Source organism: Pan troglodytes, chromosome 5, assembly GCF_028858775.2.
Source record: "Pan troglodytes isolate AG18354 chromosome 5, NHGRI_mPanTro3-v2.0_pri, whole genome shotgun sequence".
Classification (NCBI taxonomy): domain Eukaryota; kingdom Metazoa; phylum Chordata; class Mammalia; order Primates; family Hominidae; genus Pan; species Pan troglodytes.
The window spans coordinates 33,259,020-33,266,666 of NC_072403.2; the positions used below are offsets into that span (position 1 = coordinate 33,259,020).

The following is a 7,647-nucleotide window of genomic DNA, read 5'->3' on the forward strand; positions in this document are numbered from 1 at the left end:
TTGTTTATTTATTTATCTATTTTTTTGAGATGAAGTCTCATTGTGTCGCCCAGGCTGGAGTGCAGTGGCACAATCTCCACTCACTGCAACCTCCACCTCCCAAGTTCAAGACATTCTCCTGTCTCAGCCTCCTGAGTAGCTGGGATTACAGGCATGCACAACCATGCCTGGAAAATTTTTGTATTTTTAGTAGAGATGGGGTTTCACAATGTTGGCCAGGCTGGTCTCCAACTACTGACCCAGATGATCCGCCCACCTCGGCCTCCCAAAGTGCGGTGATTACAGGCGTGAGCCACTGCTCCTGGCCAACTACTACACATATATTTTTAAAATTATTATACTTTAAATTCTGGGGTACATACACAGAACATGCAGGTTTGTTACATAGGTATATACGTGTATAGTATATGTAATACTATACATATTTTTAAAAGAATGAAGAAAATTTGTCTATTCTGATATGGAAAGTTTGCAAAAGTACATTGTAAGTAAAAATTTAAAAAGGCAAGGGACTTAAAAAGTGTATAAAATGCCACTATTCATGAAGAGAAAAAAGAAAACACTTGTGTATCTTTGTCTATGTATTCAAAATCTCTGGAACGATAAACAAGATATTAAAAACAATGGTAAAGCTTTTGGGAAACAATGCCTGAGTAGACAACGATTGGGTCTAACGGCCCCTGGAATGGTGACTAGAACCACATTTCTAGCATTTTTCAATACCAAGGTCTTCGAAGCGACCTTTGATTTGAGGTCACTTTAGGAATCTGAAGGAACACATAGGAAGACTCCCAAATTGAGGATCTGGACATAAGAAACCTGGGACGATCTCGATCATGGGACCATCGAGAATCAGACTCGTTGGGAATATCCTTCAGGTACCAATTTGTACGTTGTATTAGTGAGCGGCTTTTACGAAGCAAAGACTCATTAATATTTCACCGAATCTGATTCATTGTCTGCATGTATTGACTAGACATTCAGAAGGCGGCAAATATTTCCATAAATTGCTGGGCCATTAGCCACAGTTTGAAATGTTTAAGCGTCCTCTTTCAAGTCTACGAATACAGCCATTTTGCTTTGTTTTTGCGTTAAGAGGAAATTTCTCGTTATTTCTATTAAGACTCTAAAGCAACTAAGAAATTGTTCCTCCCTGTAAGACAAGCAGGAATTACGTTGAAGAATTTAATACTTTCGCGGAGAAGGGGCGGGGATGCGGGTGAGATGAATAACAAAAGCACGGATTTGTAGTCGGCCGGTTAGCTCAGTTGGTTAGAGCGTGGTGCTACTACCGCCAAGGTCGCGGTTTCGATCCCCGTACAGGCTATTGACTTTTCCCCCCTCGAGAAATTTGGTTTTCATGCTCTAAGATGATTCAAATTAACCGTCCCCATTTCTTAACGAACCTAGAACCTAAGTTCGTTTCCGAATCATCTGGAATGCTACATCTCCCCAGGTAATAATCTTCTTCTTCTTCTTCTTCTTCTTCTTCTTCTTCTTCTTCTTCTTCTTCTTCTTCTTCTTCTTCTTCTTCTTCTCCTTCTCCTTCTCCTTCTCCTTCTTCTTCTTCTTCTTCTTCTTCTTCTTCTTCTTCTTCTTCTTCTTCTTCTTTTAAATGTTCTTTCTGTTTCCTCCAGGAATAAGGGTTGGGGACAGAAAGCTGTTCAGAGCAGAGACCTCCAAGACTGGGAGCCTGCTTAATGAAAGGGGGGGGGGGCGGGGAAGAGTTCAAGGAGTGGAAAAATAACTGGCATTTTAAAAAAAAAAATAAAGCTTATTTGATTTCAGATTTTCCTTCCAAATTAGTCCTGAAACCTACCTTCTTTCTCAAATTGTAGAGACACAAGATAAAGAGAATAAATCCTTAGAAGGTTGTGGATATGTGTCTCTGAAAACCCTTTCGAATTTAACTGACAGACGACATTGTCCTGTGAGGAAGCTATCACTTTAAACAAGGAACACAGACTTTTTGTTTTGTTTTGTTCACAGAAACCGATTCTGTGTGTGTGTGTGTGTGTGTCTGTGTTTGTGTTTTCACATGGGCTCCTGTGTGTGTCACAAAGGGATATGCGAGGGAGAAGCAGGGAGTTTTCTTTGTGTCCGTTTGGAAGTTTACCCTGCACATATTTCTCATTGGTGAAGGGCAGTGGAAGGACCAGGGGAGCTATGCACTGTCCTGGGAAACTCCAGAGGGACCTTTGTCTACCCTTCCCCTTCTTTCCCTGAGTTGCTATCCTAAGGTTGCTGGGATCTTCCTCTAACCCAGTAGTTCTAGTGCATTTATTTCAGCTTTCTGTAAACAGCAAAGTGGCTCCCCTGTGACTTCGGTAAAATCTTTCCATAACGTGTCCTTAAAAACGCTACATGTTACCCTGGTAAAAACGATTTTTGAGAAAATAATTAGATCTATAACGAAAAGGAGTAAAGCATCTCAGGTATCTGACTCAAATTTCTCACCTGTAAAATAGAGATTATGGGTCCCATCTCACAGCGTGGTTGTGAGCCTCACAGGTAAGGTAACAATAGAAAACACTTGTCACAAAAACTGGCACACGGTAACCTGGCATACTGTGTGCCTGGCTCCTGGCACACAGTCTTGTTTAACAATCTCATTAATCTCATTTGTCTACCATTGATGAAATAGAGGCCGAGGCCCGGGGCGCCAAGCTCCTAAACCACTTGAAAGGAGTGGTTTAGGATGAGAGGACTCCTGACATTTGGAAGTCAATATTTTCCATTAAGACTGTGGTGTAAAAGGTGTTGAATGTAGGCATGTGGCAGGTAAGCGTCTTCTTGACTTAATCCTCCAAGAGGAAAAGCAGAATGCACCCATCACCCAAACTATGGGGCGGAGGGAAGGAACCTAAAGTGGAGAAATAGGTCACCTATGACTTTAGGAAATGCTAGTTCAGCTTCAGGTTCCATGGTGTAATGGTTAGCACTCTGGACTCTGAATCCAGTAATCCGAGTTCAAATCTCGGTGGAACCTTGGTTTTAGTCCTCTGCAGTCAAATCCCCATCGTCTCTCCACAATCTATACTGTTGCTCAGACAAATCACTCGACCAAATTTTATTCCTGGTATTTCCACGTCACATCTCTTGAGCGGAGTATCTTTAGCTGCCAACCAAATAATAACTTTCTTTTTGCTGCGCACAATTTGTTCTTTGGAGAAAAAAGAGAGAAACCTCAAAAGGAAATGCACGAGGCAGTCGCTCGAGTCCTGCTGGAACTGCAAATCAAAGTCTCCAGAAAAGATCTGCAAACAAGTGAGGAGACAATAGATAGGAGGCTAGTGAGAAGAGAGAAAGGAAATTTGGTGATAGTCACGAACAGAGAAAAGCTGGGATGGAAACTGAGGAAAGGACTTACCCACTAAATGGGTCTGGGAGAGGTGACAGTCGCCGAAGCCGAGAGAAAACTGTCCTCAGACAAGACCACAAGGGGATAGAAGCTCAACTTGTGAGGGCTGGGCAGATAGAACAGGTGACGGGAAAGATACAACTGGCGATAGTCAATAGTCAATAGAGATAGATGCTGCTTCGAGTTTGCACAAGCAAGTTTTACTTGAACAGAGAAGAGGGGGAAATGAGCTGAAAATACTCCCTTTCCCAGGATAACAGAGTTTACTCTACGCCCTCTCCCCGCCAATCTCCCCAGCCACCAACATCCCGCAGCGTTTCCTAGTGAGGGTTCCCTGAGCTCATTGCTGGGCGCTCAGCAACTCGGCTTTCTTGGCATTTCCGTCTGGGCATGGACAAGCTCCTGAAGAAGGGGTTTCAGAGCTCGGACCCTCTTAGACAGATTGTAGAAGTTCAGTCACCCGGAAATTGCTGGGGCGGTTTGGTTTTGGAGAGAGGCGGGGACGAAAGAAGAAAGCTGTGAGCGAGGAGAGAAGGCAGGGAATGTGAACAGGAAAAAGCTCTTGCGCTAAGGAATGTCAGAGAAGCCAGCGCCCGGTGCAGCCGAGAAGCTTAGCGACAGGGTTGCTGGGCCGGAGACCACGAGATCCTAGAGGCTACAAAGAAACATTTCCCCATATGTGTCTCCCCTACCGCGCATTAGCTCCCTATGGGATGTGAATGCTCCCTACTTCCATCTTCCCCTGCAAATCATTCTCGCCTTTTAGATAATATCTTACCGTGACAGAACAACTGGAAATGCTGGTGTGTCCAAAGTTTTCTGTAAACAAGACACAGAGATGTGTGTCTCAATTGCGTATTTTACACGATTTTATGAAGGAACTGACAAATTCCTCTTTTACTTCCGACTAATAACATTCCATTTTTAATAAAACGGAACGTACATATTGGGGCATGGAAAGTTAGTGTTTTCATTTTTTTTACAATTATTGAGACTCGTAGGAAAATTCTTGGACTTTTATCAAATATGAATACAAATACAAATATGGATATCCGTAAAGTTATATATTTTACGTCCTCCCAAATCTCCTGCTCGCCATCACTTTTATTTATTGCTAACATTTATTTATTAAATTTAGATAAACGTAATGAGAATGTGTTGAAGATTCCAGTTTAAATAATGCACCTTAAATAATCATAAAAACACCTTTTGGAAGCCTCGGACTTATTCAAAACCACAATCTACTGATCTTTTTGTTGTTAATTCCACTGAACCTTTCTTATTCCGGCTATAAGAAGTATTTATCCGCGGACAATGAATTGATGGAGAAAAAAATATTAACAGCCATTTCACTAAAAGATGCATTTCCAATGCAACTCTACTTTTCGTGTATACTAAATTACTTACCAGAATTGTTGATTTGTGTTTGTTATTGTGTGCCACCATTGAATGTAAAGGTAATTCAAACCAGAAGAAAAACGGTGAAACTCTTGGGGATTTATGGTCAATGGAAATTAAAAAAAAAAATTAGAGGTTTCATTTTATATAAGTATTTTCCGTTGCTGTCAGTTATGATAGCGTCTTTAAGCATAAAAATACATAATATTGGGATAAAATTCTGTGGCAGAAACAGAAAAGAAATACATTGGCAGCAGAAAAAGGATTCCCCCCACCCCACCCCGCCGCCTCAATTTTCAGCTGCTTAGCCTTCAGTAAGAAGGACTGTAAGGCCTAACATGAGATCTGAGGAATGAGTAATGAACTAAGGCAGGTGAAGTGAGGGCAAAGAGAAGAGTTAAAAGAGTGCTGCGGGTGGAAAATGAGAAGGAGAGCATGGAGCTTGGGGAGAAAAAAAATTCACTGTAGTTGGAAAGCTAGAATGGATACGGAGGAACGATGACACTCAAGACGGGACACACGGGCGCTGGGCACGATCATTAAACTGTAAAAGGTTCTCCATATGAAGGTGGAAAGAACTTGTTTTGCGTAAGAATTCTTTAAGGAGACCACAGTTTGAAGGACATTACAATACATATCAACATATCACCATAATTAAACTGCAAGTCTTCGTCAAAAGCAAGCCTTAAAGGAGTATCCCAAAAACAGGTTGTCACCGGAAGGACGAGGTGGCCGAGTGGTTAAGGCGATGGACTGCTAATCCATTGTGCTCTGCACGCGTGGGTTCGAATCCCACCTTCGTCGACCGTTTTCTTTAAGAGGGTAACCAGGTTTTTGTCGCAGGTCTTGAGTTGCTCTCAGAAAAGTTATATGGATTATCTACAGCTTTCCTCCTTTTGCTTCCTCTCATTTCTCTCGACCATCTATCAGTTTTATTTCCTCCTGAGGTTCAAAGGAATTCTTGAGGATCTGAGTGGAATTACTCTCCATTCTTAGATTACAATTTACTACATCCGGCACGTGGGCTGCGGGCATTGCCTGCACCTGAAGGGCTCTTAGCCAAGATGTCCGCATGGTGCAGTGGATCCCTTGCTCCACTCACATAGTGCCTCATGTTGCAAAGCGAAAGAACCAAAGGCGTTGGTCAGACATTGAAAACCTCTCCTTCTCCGAACAATTAACAGAAGTTTGTGTGTCACCTTCCTTTCTATTTACATATGAACGAGTAATTTGTACCTTTGCTTATTGTCCAAGTAAAGTGCTTTGGAATCTCCTGTCTTGGATTTGCTTCAAAATACTAGTTGGTGTTGGAGAGCAACAGAGAAAACAACATTACAAAATGTTGTTAATTGTTTAAGCTGGTTGATGGGAAGTTGAATGTTCGTTATACTAAATCTTTTAACTTCCTCAAATTTTTACTAAAATGTTTTTTATATATATATATTTTTGGACAGAATCTTACTCTGCCGACCAGGCTGGAGTGCAGTGGCGCCATCTCGGCTCACTGCAACCTCTGCCTCCCTGGTTCAAGCGATTCTTCTGCCTCAGCCTCCCGAGTAGCTGGGACTACAGGCGCCCACCACCACGCCCAGCTAATTTTTGCATTTTTAGTAGAGGCGAGGGTCTCGCCTTTTTGGCCAGACTGGTCTCGAACTCCTGACCTCAGGTGATCCACCCACCTCGGCCTCCCACAGTGCTGGGATTAGAGGCGTGAGCCATTGCGCTCAGCCTTTTTAAACTTTTCACCCGGAAATAATTTCAAACTTAAGGGAAAAAATTAAGAATAAGAATAGTATAAAGACCACCCATATACCTTTTATCAGGATTCACCTATTAACGTTCATTCTCTCTCTCTGTATGTGTTTATATCTGTGTATGTTTGTGTGTGTGTCTTCCAGAACATTTACGAGTAAATTATATATATTATGTTCCTTTGCCCTTAAATATTTAAATGAGTATTTCCTAAAGGAATATTTTCTTGTGCTATAGCCATAATATAGTTACCAATTCAGTATATTTAACATTAATATAATTTTTAATGAATTTTCTAACCTGTATTCCATTTTTTTCAATTGGCCAGTAATATCCTTTATAGTATTTACCCCCTCCAGTTCAGGAATCTGTCTAGAATTGGGTGTTTTCCATATCCCTTTAGTCTCCTTTAACCTGGAACATTTTCACAATCTTTCTTTGTATTTTATGACATTGACTTTTTGAAGAACCTGGTAACTGCTCACATTTTTAAAACATAGAACATTTCTTATTTGGGCTTTGCGTGATTTTCTACCCTCATAACTGGGTTCACATTATGCATCTCAGAGAATAGAATGTACATGGCATGTCGTTTTCAGGACTATTAAATCTGGAGACATGCAATGTTCATTGCCCCTCATTGCTGAGGTTAATTCCAATCACACAGTCAAGTTGATATATGTGTATAGTTTCCCCCTTGCAACTAATAAGCAATCTGCGGGAGATGCTTAAAGATCATACAAATAACTTGCTCCCCATCAAAATTTTCCTCTAGAGTTAGCATCTATTGATAATTCCTACTTGAACCATATTTACTATGATGGTTGCAAAATGGTGTTTTTTTTCAACTCCAGAATTTTCTTCACATTTACCAGTTTTTACTTTGGCGTTTTATTGTAATCAAGAATCCCCCTTGGCCGGGGGCTGTGGCTCACGCCTGTAATCTCAACACTTTGAGAGGTCGAGGCGGGCAGATCTCAAGGTCAGGAGTTCAAGACAAGCCTGGCCAATATGGTGAAACCCCATCTCTACTAAAAATACAAGAAAAAAAAAAAATTAGCCGGGTATTGTGGTGGGAGCCTGTTGTCCCAGCTACTCGGGAGGCTGATGTAGGAGAATCGCTTGAACCTGGGAGG

At 41.5% G+C, this 7,647-nt stretch overlaps 3 non-coding genes across 3 annotated transcripts; all 3 read left to right on the forward strand.

Moving 5' to 3' along the window:
- Window positions 1-1,253: 1,253 nt before the first annotated feature.
- On the forward strand, window positions 1,254-1,327 carry TRNAS-ACU (transfer RNA serine (anticodon ACU)). The gene has a single exon. It is a non-coding gene; the product is annotated as a tRNA-Ser (tRNA).
- A 1,590-nt stretch (window positions 1,328-2,917) lies between these two features.
- TRNAQ-CUG (transfer RNA glutamine (anticodon CUG)) lies at window positions 2,918-2,989 on the forward strand. Its single transcript has one exon. It is a non-coding gene; the product is annotated as a tRNA-Gln (tRNA).
- A 2,492-nt stretch (window positions 2,990-5,481) lies between these two features.
- TRNAS-GCU (transfer RNA serine (anticodon GCU)) lies at window positions 5,482-5,563 on the forward strand. The gene has a single exon. It is a non-coding gene; the product is annotated as a tRNA-Ser (tRNA).
- Window positions 5,564-7,647: the final 2,084 nt, after the last annotated feature.